The following is a 15,133-nucleotide window of genomic DNA, read 5'->3' as shown; positions in this document are numbered from 1 at the left end:
ATTACACAATTAATGAAAATTTTAAACTTTAATCATTAAGTGAAATACTATCAAGAAAAAAGATCATATATTGTTAATACAATTACAATTTACATTAAAATTATATAATTAAAATTACACAAATATATTTAAATGTGTAAAAAAGTATAAATCAAGTCACAAATATATATGTGTCTGAAGCATTTTGGTCAGAGTTATAGAAGAAATATTGAAAACTAAATATTGATGTTCTTATTGCTAAAACCCTTTATACAACACACAAAAAAAAGTCATATAAATAAATGACAGATAATTCATATAGTATTCTTCATGTTTGTTATATTTATACAAAATTTTTAAGAAAAATTATAATTATAATATTCAATTTCAATGATTTAATGCTAAGCACCAAGATATGTATATATAATAAGTATTCTTCATATTCGCAATATTTATACAAAATTTTTGGGGAAACTTAAGAAAATACACATTTTCCTTTGTTAAAATGCATATGAGAAATTTTAATACCAAATTTGAAACCAATCTTATATAAAAAATTATATTAATGAATGAATCGGTTAGGCTTTATATTCAATTAATATATTGAATTCATATATTAAAATAACTTAAAAGATAAAGGACCATATATTAAAATTGTTTGAAAAAAATTGTAAGAAGTACTATAAGATTGACAAGTGGTAAAAGTGGTAATCTTTTATTACAAGATATAGATTATGTAAGACATTTTCCTTTGATTGATTAATATATAATTCATTGATTTGATATGATGATATGCAGCAATAAAGCGTAAATGTAGAAAGGATTTGATCGAGTCAAAAGTCACATTTCCATAAATAATTAGGAGGCAACAAACACATAATAATAATAATAATATTAAAGAGCGAGATACAAATATGTATACAATGAGAGAGAAACGAATATTCCAAAGGAAGATCCTATCCGCCTCGTCACTGTCACGTTGACGGTGACGGTGACGGTGAGGGGGGATCGGTTACGAAATCCATTGCTTAAATACCCTCCTCTTCAAACCCATTTCTTCCCACCATAATAATAATAATATTAATTAATAAACAAAAACAAATCAACTATTAATGGCTGTGAAGGCAGCGATTCATTTCTCCGACGTGCCTCATTTGGACCAGATCCACGACGCCTCCGCCTCCGCCTCGTTATCAATCTTCGCCAGCAATGTCCGGAAAGCCTTACCTAAATTCATGGTGGTCGGTCACCGGGGTCACGGTATGAACCTCTTGCAGTCAACGGATAACCGAATGAAGGCTTTCAAAGAGAATTCTATTCTTTCCTTGAATTTGACGTTCAGGTATTATTATTATTATTTCACACTTTTCCATTCGCCGCATATACCCTTTTTCATTTAATTACAAGATTTTGATCGCTTAATTTGTAGGTCACAAAAGATGACATACCAATTGTTTTCCATGACAATTTCATCATCACCGAAGAAAATGTGAGTTTATCTATATAATCGACATGATGTGTACACATTTGTTGTAATGAGTCATCAAATTATTATGTATTTTAATTCATTCAGGGTAACGTTGTTGAAAAACGAGTTTGGATGAATTCTTTAAGTATGCGGTGGGCAAATCTTTGCTGAGAAAATCAAACGGAAAGATTGTCAGTTGGGAGGTTGAGGCTGATGATCACTCCAAGCTTTCCAGAAAGTCAACCCCTCTCTGGGATTCAACATTGAGTTGAAGTTTGATGATTACCTTGTTTATGAACAACACTACCTCATTCATCTTCTTCAGCTTATCTTGAAGGTGGTGTATGTGTATCAAAATGCCAAAGAAAGACCTGTCATTTTCTCTACCTTCCAGCCCGATGCGGCCTTGCTCATCAAGAAACTTCAGCACCAATACCCTGTAAGTATATTCCGTTTTGATAGTCGGGTCGAGTTTGAGAGAGCTTTGACTGGGAATGAAAGCGCAGGTGTACTTCTTGATAAACGGAGGAAACGAGATATACAAAGATGTTCGGATGAATTCATTAGAAGAGGTGAAGAAGCTGGCCGTATCGGGCAGGCTAGACGGAGTTGTTTCAGAAGTAAAGGGGGTATTTAGAAACCCCTCGGTAGTCAGAGAGATTAAAGAATCAAATCTGTCCCTTCTTACGTATGGAAAACTCAAGTAAGTTTTGTTTCTTTCCGTCTTTGTTAATACTTGATTTGGCATTGTATGAACGATTGCTGATGTTTGTGCAGTAACGTGCCTGAGGCGGTTCATGTTCAGTATCTAATGGGCGTGGAGGGTGTGATTGTTGATTTAGTAGAAGAAATTAAAAGTGCTGTTGCGGGTTTGAAAACCGAATTGCAGGTGGCGGACAAGGTTGAATTGCCGTTTCTGTTGAGCTTGATTTCACAAGTGATTCAGCACTGAAGATGTGTGTACATTGGGTTCGGGTCGGGTTCCATTTGTTAATAATTAATTGATTATTGTATACTGTGGGAGAGAGTTGAGTTTGGTTAGGGTAATGAGTAGTGGAGTTCATCTTGGATCTTCAACTGTAACAGGAAAAAGTTAGATTTTTTTTTTGAACGACAACTTTCATTAAAAACACGACAAATCACTAGTAAGCAACTAGCAATGCCGAAACAAAGAAAGGAACAACAACAAAATTAAACATCGAACTTCAACCATTTTTTCCAATCTAAACCTAACTTTCTCGAACGAGCCTTCACCCAAAATCAGCGAACAATGTTCTTCTAAGTAGGTATGGCGTTCCCCCTTGACTCTTCTAACGTCGAGCTAAGTGATTTCGTAACCTTTTCGTAGCGTAGTAGAATGAAGGCTACGCACCGACACTCTCTTTTCTTTTAGCCTAAGCGTCTTCGCTAACTCGCTCGCCTACTATATACCCTACTTTACCACTTTTAGGGTAGGCTAGGCTAACTCAACCGCTTACTTCTACTAATGTAGGGCTAAATAGCGCCTTTTCTTTTTTTTTTTTAACAACCAATTTTCATTATTGCGAACTTATAGGTCCTTAGTAGCGTTGACAAAGAAGAACAGCCGGTTAAAAGACAACCTGGCGAACTGAAACATCTTAGTAAAAAGCTAAAAGATTTGATTTGGCCCACAATCTTCGGCACATTCACCTCCTCATCCTCAAATATTCTCTTGTTCCAAGCTTGCCAAATACACCAACAAGCAACAAACAAAATGGATTGAAAGAATCTTTTCCTACTTTTAGGAATGGGGACAAACTTGTGCAAATCAAAATTGTCTTTCAAAGAAGACAAAAATTGGTGGAGTCTTACACCAACTCCCAATATGATGCCAAATTAAGGATGAAACAATGCAGGAAATGAAAACATGTTCACAGGTCTCCATATAACTACTGCATAGTGGGCACGTAGTGTTGGCTGGGCATATGTTCCTTTTTGCAAGTTCCATCAAAGTGGGTAACTGGTTCTGCAGGCATCGCCATCCGAAAACGTTAACCTTTAGAGGGATCCAACTATTCCAGCAAAAAATATCCGGCCAGTTAGCATTTCCTGAAGATAACAGTAGCCTTTTAACCGAAGCCACACTGAATTCCCCATCTTTATCCCCCACCCATCTCCACCTATCTGGTCTATCATGGAGCACAACCTGACCAATAGTTTGGGACAGAGTGACAAGCTCAGCAATGGCTTCCTCCGTCCACCTATTACGGGCCCAATTCCAGGTTCTGACGTTCCGATTTCCGCTCATACCACACCGTTCTTCAACAAAACAGCACTTAGTCAATTCACATTTGAAAAGATTAGGATACACATCTTTTAAAGGCTTTTCTTCCAACCACGAATCAAGCCAAAATCTAATCTTTTTTCCATTAATAGGAAAAAGTTGATTGGTCATCATGATTCATTGATATGAATTGTGTTGTACAAGCAGCTTTTGCCTTTCAAAAGGAATTCAATATGACATATAATTGCATTACAAAATCTCAAAACAAACATGTATTCCTTGAATTTTAGCCTTAATACTCGATTGCTACAACTAATATTACTAACACTATGACTATTAACATCAGAGTAACCACTCTCATGATTCTTCTGGACGTTTTCGTTTATGATAATGAATCATGGATGTTTTAAGTATTGTGATGATTTTGTCATCAAAGTTTTGAACACAACAAAAACCATCAATCTCACAATATTGACATAACAACGAGGATATTGATCTTTTATATTAAGTAATTACACTGATCTTCTTTCGAGTAATATTTGTTACGCGTTCTTTCTTTTAATGGATGGGCGTCAGAATGGGCATTTAAATGCAATCATTATGAAACCTAATCTTTTTTGAACCTTAAACCGACTCACGTCATTCTTAAACACTAACAAGTTTACAAAGGGAGCAGAATCTCAATCCCTTCTAATCTTCTATGCTCCAAGCCTCCAATCAGTTTACACGGCCTTCAATTCATCAAAAGGGGGTTGCGGCGCAGCTTGTTGCCCGCTTACCTGCCACTTCATTGTAAATCGTTTGGATGTTTCAATGAAATATAAAAAAAATTTATCAACCAATGCGTGCAAAGGGGTTCAAACAAGTCGAGCAAATTTCCCGTTGATTTCGTTTCACATGCTTAGGAACTTAAATATAAGTTTAATGATTTCATCATGCCAATACTAGTTTTGAATAACCATTGCCTTGTTTCATAGTTTTCAATTGAATGGCAAGCCCAACACGACTGACAAATAAGCCAATGCTAATAGCATGTCTAAATCTATGATAAAACAACTCTATTATGAAGTTTGTCCGTCGGTAATGGGGATCTCATCAGAGTATTCACATCATATTCTTTATAATCTTATAAATCTTTGAAATATATGGCACAAAAATAAACTACTACATCCAGTTCTTGATATTTTTATTTGTCCATAAATTATATGGATTAGTGGTTTCTTATAGGACTGTTCAAAGGGTAAGACCCGACCCTTTTATCTAATACCTTACCCGGACTATTTACCCTTTTAGAAAGAAACGTGGACCCTCGACCCTACCCTCTAAACAATAAAAGGGTCGGGTATAAATAAGGGTTTCAAGGGTTCAACCCTTTACCCTTTAAGACATTAATCACATCCCCCTTTTTGCATTTATTAGTTGCATATCTCATATAAGTTGGTTGTGGCTCAATGGTAGAGCATTCACTTTACAAGTGAGAGGTAGGGGGATCAAACCTCACTACCACCAACTTATATGGGAGATATGAGAGATGATCCTGGCTTGCCAGGGTTCGAGTCCTGATCTCACCCGGTTTTACCGGCTTTTCGCTGTCGTGCCGTTTGGCGGGCGTGGGGGTCGGGTTTTATCCGGTGAATCCCTCAACAGGTGGACCGCTAGGGGCTCCGTCCGTCCGGACTAGTGGCCGGCTCGGGCTACCTTTAGCCAATGGGGGCCGCGTACAGGGTACCCGGCGTTACTTAGTTAGCCGTTCAAAAAAAAAAGTTGCATATCTCATATATGACTTTAATATATGAATCCTTGAACAATTATACTTTCATTTAATAACATAGTAAAGTCTAACTTCGAAAGTTTATCAACCATTTGAACTGATGCAAACAATATTCATTCAGTAGTATGACCCTTTAATTTTATTTTTCATAGTAGTTGGGAAATTTCTGATGAATCATATATGAAATACAAACTCATAAATTTCAGATTAATCGTAAATTTGATGTATATCTATCTAGTAAACGGGTTAAGGGTTTGAAAAAGGGTCGGACCCTTGAAACCCTTTTACCCTTTAAGGTGAAATTTAAATACCCTTTACCCTACCCATATTATTTATTCGGGTCTAATTAAGGGTTTTAAGGTTCAGATAACCGGGTTTCAAGGGTCCGACTCTTATCTTGCTCACCCCCAGTCTCTTATATTTACCAACTTATTATCCTTCCATACAATTTCTTGTGAGTGAAAAAGAGAAATGATTATAAAAGTTGATTAAAAGTGTATTTTCTAGTTGAATATGGATAAAATATAAGTAATAAGTGTAAGTGATTTTATAGAAAGTAACAAAATTTAAGATTAAAATTGGTTTTTAGTTAAATTATATAGGTAAAGATAATAAAAAATATGACGTGAATGCTTTTAGTATGAATATAGGTTGAACCGTATCCAGCTTGTGTTTCAATGACAAGTAAGGCAATCAAGATACCTTTTTTTTCGAACTATGAACTTTTATAAACAACTACCGTCACAAAAACTTCACCAACAAGCCACCTCCACAACACGGAGAGCAACCACTAAAAAACAGACTGCATAAAAGAAAAATTGCACAAATTAGACCAATCTATAGATCTATACTTAGACTTATACTTGAACCAGAGAAAGCCAATCACTTTTATATCCCCAATAATATCTTCCACTTTGACTTCTTTACCCTCAAACACCTTATCATTTCTCGTTTTTCAAATTCTCCAACAAGCAATAATTATAACCCCATGGAACACTTCTTTTTCTATATCTCCAAACTTGATGGACTTGTGAAGCTCTAAAAGGTCTCTAACCGTGAAGCCGAAAATAGGATGTACTTTATACCGACTAATGTGCTCCCAAATAATCTCCGCCACGCCGCAGCCCATGGTTATGTGATTCGCCGACTCCCCCGACCTCGCACAAGGCGCAAACATTGTCAGAGAATCTAATATTTTTGCTTTCTGACGCCCTCCGAGTAAGAATTCTATCCATCTCCGCTCTCCAAGCATGGATATTGCACTTCGCCGGCACCCACCTACTCCATTTCATAATATAATTATTACCATCATTTTTATTATTGTTGAACAATCTTTTAACCGACCTGACCGAGAATTCCCCGCCTTTGTCTCCTTGCCAATCCCAAGCATCAGGCCCATCTCTCCACTAAGCAGTGGCCATGAGATTGGAAGATTTCTCCCATTCCTTTAACTCAGGGGCAGAAGAGGGGTTCTTAATCCAACACCAGGTCCACCCAAAGTTGTTACCAACCTCCAAAACCTTTTCTTCACTTTACAAAGTTTATTCTTTTACAATTTATACAAATTAGGACAATCTTCTTTTAGACTCCTATTACCAACTCAATTGTCTCTCCAAAAGCACATTTTTTGTCCGTTTCCAATCTTGCCTTTTATTAAACCAATCAGAGTACTACCTTCCCATTTTAATTTATTTATCACCTTCGCAATATTTAGCCACACATCCGAGTTTCTTTTTTTTTTCTGGGACCACGTCCCGATCCGTCACCTGATTGTGAATAGCGTCAACAACCCTTTTCCAGAGACCATCCTCTCCTGTTCTATATCTCCAACCCACTTCGCCAAAAATGCATTATTAGCATCTTTAAGCCTTGAGATACCTAAACCTCTCACTTTAGGAATCGCTACCCTTTCCCAAGCTACCCAATAAATTTATTTGCACAACACTAGAACCGCCCCATAAGAATCTCTTCAATTATTTTTTCAAGATTCTCTATCACCTTACACGACACCTTATAAAGCGATAAATAATACATTGGTAAGCTTTCTAAGATGGACATACTAAAAACCACCCTTCCTCCAATAGATAAAGAATGGGCTCTCCATACTGCCAACCTTTTTTCAAAGATATCCATAATTCCGTTCCAATTTTGAATCTTATTCATATTTACACCCACGGGATGCCTAATTGAATGAAAGGCATCTTCCCTAGTTTACACCCAATCACCCCAACCATCTCATTGATCTCCATTAAATTAACTATACTACCATACAAGTTTGATTTTTAGCCCGAAACACAAGTGGAAGCATCTCAAAATTCTATTCACATTTCCAGGTTTCCTTTTAACCATTCACCTATAATCAGTGCATCATTTGCGTAAAACAAATGAGAAACCACCATACCCCTATTAGGGGTTTGAATCCTCTTCATAATACCTTCCTCTATCGCCTTATTCAACATGTAAGAAAACGCTTCCATGACAAGAAGGAACAAAAACGGAGAAAAAGGGTCGCCTTGCCTCAACCCTGTAAAGCATTGGAGTTTTAAAGTAGGTGACCCAATGACAAGAACCGAAGATCTAACCGAAGATAAAATTCCAAAAATTCAATTACACCAAACCGAGGGGAACCCCATTTGAGCCATGGTTGAGATAAGGAAGTTGCAATTCACATTATTGTAAACTTTATTGAAGTCACTTTTAAGGAAGAATGATTTATTCTCGGCTTTGTTGGTTAGACTATCACGTTAACAATCAGAGGCCCGTCAAGGATTAATTTTCCACTTAGAAAAGCCGATTGAGAATCAAAAATAACCGACCCTAACTAAGGATGACAATGGGTTAGGTTTGGGACGAATTTAGGTATTCCGAAACCCATACCCGATTACTAAAGCTTGTCCCAAACCCGTCCCAAACCCATTAGGTATTTATCGGGTAATTACCCATCGGGTTTCGGAGATACCCATCGGGTTTCGGGTCTTTTATCGGGTTTTGAAAAAATACCCATCGGGTATATAGGCTCAAAACACGTCGGGTTTCTATCTAATTTGGAAAAAAACTTATAACCATCAACGTTTGCTTGTGTTAAGCTGTCACAACCTATAATTTCTTTTCCATCCATATCCTATGCTAAATAATACACAAAGGTTTTCCAAGTTAAATCGAGATGATCATACCAATATCAGTATTAGTATTAGCTCTAATAGTGACTACTTCCAATAAGTAAGACTTGGAATATGAATTGTACAAACGAAATCCAAATGAACTCATTAATTTTGGTACTTCCTTAATTTCAATTTAAAATCAAACTTTCAAAATCCAAATAAAATTGTTACTTCAAATATGAACTGTACAAACGAAATATAATTAAAAAAACAAAAACTGAAAAGTAAACACACAAAGAGAGAAGAAGAACTGCACGTATCAAAACAGAATGATTAAAGATTAAGATAAGAAGAACTAAAGAAGAAGAAGAATATACATTCCTCATTCATGACACCTGAACATGTATACTAACCTATTACAAATATAACCATAAACTATTGAACATTTACACTTTAGTCCTTCAATTATTTACCACCTAACATTACTCCACACTCAAAAGATTTTTGTCCTAAAAATCAACATAAGAAAAATAAGTTATTGTAATAAAAATCAAATTCCTGATCAAAACTATCAAATCCAAATTCTGAAATGTCTTTTGCAACATCATTTGGATGAGATCCCTTCGTGTAACCAAGTGCATATCTATACTCTATCATCATGAGCACAACTTTTGCTAGCTTCTTTGGTGCACCAACCACCACAGCAAAATAGACCTTTATTCTTGGTGAATTAATTATCAAAAGAGCCGAGCAACCAAATTTGTAGATCAACAAATAGTAAGGTTTGTTTTTAAAAGTAAAAACATGACAAAACCAACTAGCCATGCGGGGTGCATGCTCATGGTCTAATGTGGAAATCGGTCAAATGTGGAAATCATTCTCCTAAATGATAGGACAATTCAAATTGACCAAAAAATTTAATACAACCCTATGAGAATAATTCCAGTAATATTTTGAGTAACCAACAAAAGACCATGGGTAGAACCACTCCTGGTAACATTTATATAAACTTCAAAATGTTTTCGCTTAGCATCATCATCCAATTCAAACTTGAAAATCTTTGGAACTGGGTTGTGTTGGCAGTCATACCAAATTGGTTCATCCTTAATTTGCAGATTCAACGGACCCAAACAAATAGTAATACCACTTTTTATCAATAAAACATCAGCAACTAAACATAAGTGATTCACATGCCTTCTAATATCAAATTCGGTTTCTTTCTGCTGCATATTCCAAGGGACGACCAATACACATGCTTCATAATCTTCATTCAACCCCCAATGGAAGTGAGTAATCTGTTGCAAATTATTTTAAGCCTTGAAAACTTAATATATCTATGTGTATAGCAGCAGCCCTTTTTGATCATTACGAGCAATAACAGTTTCTCATAAGAAATGTAAACACCTTCATAAAGGGTAATTTCTGCCTCAAAATTCATAACACTTTAAAATACACTTAAAGTGTAAAAAATTGATATGTGCTTTTGAATACACCACTTTTGAATGCAGTTGTTTAATAACGAACTTCCATACATCATTGTCACTACTTTTCCAACCCTGTCGGAAATCAATAGTCTCACCATCTATACATAACCATTTATGTCACACCTAAACCTACGGCGGAAATGCCGGGGCGTGGACTGATTGTCACAGCTCGTAAGGTTACTACCATGCAAATATTTAAAATTCGAATATCTATTTATTTAATTCAAATAATACCATTATTCATTACAAAAAGGAATTCAAAGTAAACAAAACATCAAACAATTTAAATGAAAATCTAAAGTCTCAAAATAAACTCTTCTAGCATAAGTCCTTAAACAATTCTTCTAAGTCCACACTTCACATCAAACGGTGACCTGCATATGCGTTGAAAATAATATAGTTTGTCAACACGAGGTTGAGTGAGCAACACACCAGTTCAGTTATACATATATAATAAAATACGTAGCTGCAACGAGTCGTATGAGATTAACAAATCAACCAATGTGCAAATAAAATGAGATGTCAAAAAGCACAAGGCTATAACGACTAGCGTATGATCATACTATTTTATGAGATTATGCTGTACCTCTCCGAATGCGGTTCACATTGAGCACATAAACATATAACAAGTATGGCATGAGATTAGTTAACACATAGACAACGATTGCAGTTTTGTGTATAGATAAAGTGTGAAAATATATTAAGTTACGCATATGTCCCCAAAACATTATGAAAACGAGTAAAATGGAGGGGAATGTGGTACTCACCTCAAAGACGAACGATGAGGACTAAGGTAGCGAGAAATAGAGAAACGAATCACGCGCAAAAGTTAATGCCTAAGAGAAAAGAGAGTAACCGGACATGCTAAGTATGAGATTTATTATAACAACTAGTAAAAAAAAGATATAATACTATATTTACATGAGGATTTATTATATATACTATTATCTTGATTTAAGAAAATATAAAATACTATTTTTAGTTTTTATAAATAAGTTGCTTGATTTATATATATATATTTATTAAACGTTAATTTTTAAGTTATAATATTCTTTATATATGTATATTTGTAAACGAAAACGGGTCTTAGAGAAATATATATATACATGAACGAAAAACGAATATTAAAAGGTCGGTTTTTTAGTGAAACAACTTTGTTTAATAATAATAATTATTATTAGAATGGATTATTGATTAAAAAGCATAAAACAATTATTTTCCAAAAAAAACGGGGTGTGGGAGGGTCGAACCCGCGACCCCCACCCCCAAACACACATGAGTTAACCAGCAGGCCACTTAGGCGACGTGCAATAAGACTCTGGTTCAATTATTAATAAACACAACCTGTTTATCCCCAATTGATTACAAACCCTAGAAATTTCAATTAACCAAATACATTAACAATTGATTAAAACAGGTTTAGGGGTTTGTTCCTTATGAAATCGCGATCTAAACCATGATTTCAATTACCTCAATCGACGAACAGAAGAAGGAGAACGGCGAAGAACAGGGACGGCCAGAAAAATGCGATGAACGAGCAATTAACGAGCCAAATGAATTCAATTAAATAGAAGGTTAGTGTTGGCGATCAAACAAGGAAGGTATTCGTGAATTTAATTGAAAAATAATCAACGTTTACGCGGTCATTGGCTGTCAATTAGTGGCGGCTTAATGTAAACGGCAATAACGAATCAAAAAGATACAATTTAACATAAATAGGTTGTCGGTGAGCCGCTCCTAACATAAATAAACGATTTCCAGATCATTATATTGTTTACATAAATGATTTACTATCCAAAATTGGTGATTATTAGAGTAGGGTTCAAGAAACATGAATGTGGGTCGGGTTTGGTAATGGATACCCATTTTACAATATGGATTATAACAATATTTGCAGCTAGGACCCTAAGGTTTGATGATGGACACAGAAAGGTTTAAACTTTATAATTAGGGGGTAAAAGTGTCAAAGTTAAATAGATGTAGAGATAAATATAATAATTATAACCCGATAAGTGCGGAAATATTATTAATGATAAAACCCGGACCCGAAAGTTGGTCGGTAACGGTTACAAATGATAAAGCGGGAAAACCCGAATTGTTACAGTATTCCCTACTTTTGGGAATTTCGTCCCGAAATTTGAGAATCAGCAACGAAAAGATGAGGACACTTGAGTTTCATCTGGTCCTCACGCTCCCACGTAAACTCGGCGCCTTGCTTGGAATTCCAACGAACTTTAACCAAAGGAATGCGGCTTCTCTTAGTAACTTTATCCATATGATCCATAATCTCAACGGGTTGCTCAACGAAATGAATAGTCTCATCGATACTAACTTCATCGAGCGGGATGTGGAGATTACCCTCGGCAAGACACTTCTTGAGGTTAGAAACATGAAACACCGGGTGAATATTAGAGAGTTCAACAGGAAGTTTGAGACGATACACAACAGGACCAACTCTATCAATAATCTCAAAAGGACCAACGAAACGAGGAGCTAGTTTTCCCTTCTTTCCAAAACGAATAACTCCCTTCCAAGGGGAAGCTTTGAGTAAAAGAAAATCACCAACACTGAACTCTAGGGGTTTACGTCTCTTATCAGCATAACTCTTCTGACGAGTACGAGCAGCAAGGAGATTTTGACGAATTTGAGCAATACGTTCAGTCGTTTTTTGGACTAGTTCAGCACCAGTGATTTGAGATTCACCAACTTCGTTCCAACAGATCGGAGATTGACATTTACGACCACAGAGCGCTTGAAAAGGTGCCATGTTAATACTAGAGTGAAAGCTATTATTATAAGAGAACACAATAAGTGGTAGATGAATATCTCAATTTCCTCCAAAATCGAGGACACAAGAACGGAGCCTATCCTCTAAAGTTTGGATTGTTCGCTCGGATTGACCGTCAGATTGCGGGTGATAAGCAGTACTAAGATCCACTCGAGTACCCAACGCGGATTGAAGCGACTTCCAAAAACGAGAAGTAAAACGACCACCACGATCAGATATAATAGATAACGGAGTTCCATGATGACAAACGATTTTCTCAACGTAGATACGCACCAATTTCTCAACGGAATATGTCTCTTTGATAGGAATGAAATGAGCAGACTTGGTCAAACGATCAACAATTACCCAAATACTATCATGTTGCTTGCGGGTAGAAGGAATCTTAGTGATAAAATCCATGGAAATACCTTCCCATTTCCACTCGGGGACGGGAGGTTGCTCAAGTAAACCAAAAGGTCGATGATGCTCGGCTTTCACTTTGGAACAAGTGAGGCATTTAGAAACATACAAAGCGATATCTTTCTTCATACCAGGCCACCAATAGACATAACGAAGGTCGACGTTTATCTTATTCGCACAGGGATGTATGGAATATCGTGACTTGTGAGCTTCGTCCATAATAAATGTGCGAAGATCATCACGATTGGGGATCTATAGGCGGTTCAAAAAGTAAAGCAGACCATTGGGTTTAGTTTCAAGTTGGGTTTCGGCACCACACGACATCTCGTCATACATATTGCCTTCGGTGACAGATTCGTGTTGAACATCGAGAACACGCTTTTCGAGATCATTTTAAACAAGAACACAAGTAAGAAGTATTGATTTGAATGGCTTCTTACGACAGAGAGCGTCGGCCACGACATTCGCCTTTCCAGGATGATAGCGAATTTCGCATTCGTAGTCGCTAAGCAACTCAGCCCATCGACGTTGTCACATATTGAGTTCTTTTTGGTCAAAAATGTGTTGGAGACTCTTGTGATCGGTAAACACCACACAGTTCGTACCATAGAGGTAATGTCTCCAAATCTTCAAGGCAAATACGACAACACCAAGTTCGAGATCATGCGTCGTATAATTTTTCTCGTGAACCTTGAGTTGTCTCGAAGCATAAGCAATAACCTTGCCTCGTTGCATGAGAACGCAACCAAGACCTTGGTTAGAAGCGTCGCAGAAAACGATAAAATCTTCATTTCCTTCCGGAAGGGCAAGGATAGGAGCATTGCAAAGCATGTCCTTAAGAGTTTCAAAGGCTTCTTCTTGCTTTGACCCCCCCTTTGTGTGTTAAAGCGGTGAGGGGCAATGCGATATTGGAAAAGTTATGAACGAAATGACGGTAATAACCTGTCAAACCGAGAAAAGAACGAACCTCAGTGGGAGTCGTAGGCGGCTTCCAATTCTTAACAGCTTCGATCTTTGCAGGATCAACATGAATACCCTTTTTGTTAACAATATGGCCCAAAAACTGAACTTCTTTCAACCAAAACTCGCACTTAGAAAACTTGGCATACAATTGCTCCTTTCGAAGCAGATCAAGAATGGTATGGAGATGATTCTTGTGGTCGCTTTCGGATTTCGAATAGATCAAAATGTCATCGATGAAAACATTAATGAACTTATCCAAATAAGGTTTACAAACACGGTTCATGAGGTCCATAAACACCGCGGGTGCGTTTGTCAACCCAAAAGGCATAACACAGAACTCGTAATGACCATAACGAGTATGAAAGGCGGTCTTGGGGATGTCATCTTCACTAACTCGGAGTTGATGATACCCCGAACGGAGATCGATCTTCGAGAAGCATGCGGCTCCTTGAAGTTGATCGAATAGATCGTCAATTTGAGGGAGCGGATAACGATTCTTAACGGTAAGCTTGTTGAGTTAACGGTAGTCAATGCACATGCGGAAAGAACCATCTTTCTTCTTGACAAATAGCACAGGTGCGCCCCAAGGAGAATAACTCGGGCGAATGAAACCCTTGTCCGAAAGTTCTTGGAGTTGGCTCGAGAGTTCTTTCATATCGGAGGGTGCAAGACAGTAAAGGGCTTTAGCTACGGGGTTAGCTCCGGGTATAAGATCAATTCGGAATTCGACTTGACGAACCGGAGGAAGACCAGTGACATCATCGGGAAAAACATCGGGAAAATCACGAACGACCGGGATATCGAATAACTTCTTCTCTTTCCGTTCTTTCTCAACCACGAGGGCTAGGAAGGCGACACATTTCTTGCGCAAATAACGTTGATCTTGAAAGCACGACTTGAGATTAATCTTGGACGTTGGAGTATCACCGAAAACC

The 15,133-nt window shown here is 37.0% G+C and overlaps 1 pseudogene across 1 annotated transcript; it reads left to right on the top strand.

Annotated features, from left to right (window-relative positions):
* The first annotated feature begins 1,091 nt into the window (after positions 1–1,091).
* LOC143608481 (glycerophosphodiester phosphodiesterase GDPD2-like) lies at positions 1,092–2,536 on the top strand (annotated as a pseudogene). The gene is made up of 5 exons (XR_013149269.1): positions 1,092–1,321; positions 1,409–1,468; positions 1,575–1,886; positions 1,954–2,150; positions 2,225–2,536. The product of XR_013149269.1 is annotated as a glycerophosphodiester phosphodiesterase GDPD2-like (transcript).
* Positions 2,537–15,133: the final 12,597 nt, after the last annotated feature.

This window comes from Bidens hawaiensis, unplaced genomic scaffold, assembly GCF_021521415.1.
Source record: "Bidens hawaiensis isolate Kalapana, Puna unplaced genomic scaffold, B.hawaiensis_p1.1 tig00419376_1, whole genome shotgun sequence".
Classification (NCBI taxonomy): domain Eukaryota; kingdom Viridiplantae; phylum Streptophyta; class Magnoliopsida; order Asterales; family Asteraceae; genus Bidens; species Bidens hawaiensis.
Note: the sequence above shows the minus strand (reverse complement) of the source record. Positions and strands in the feature narration are given on the sequence as shown.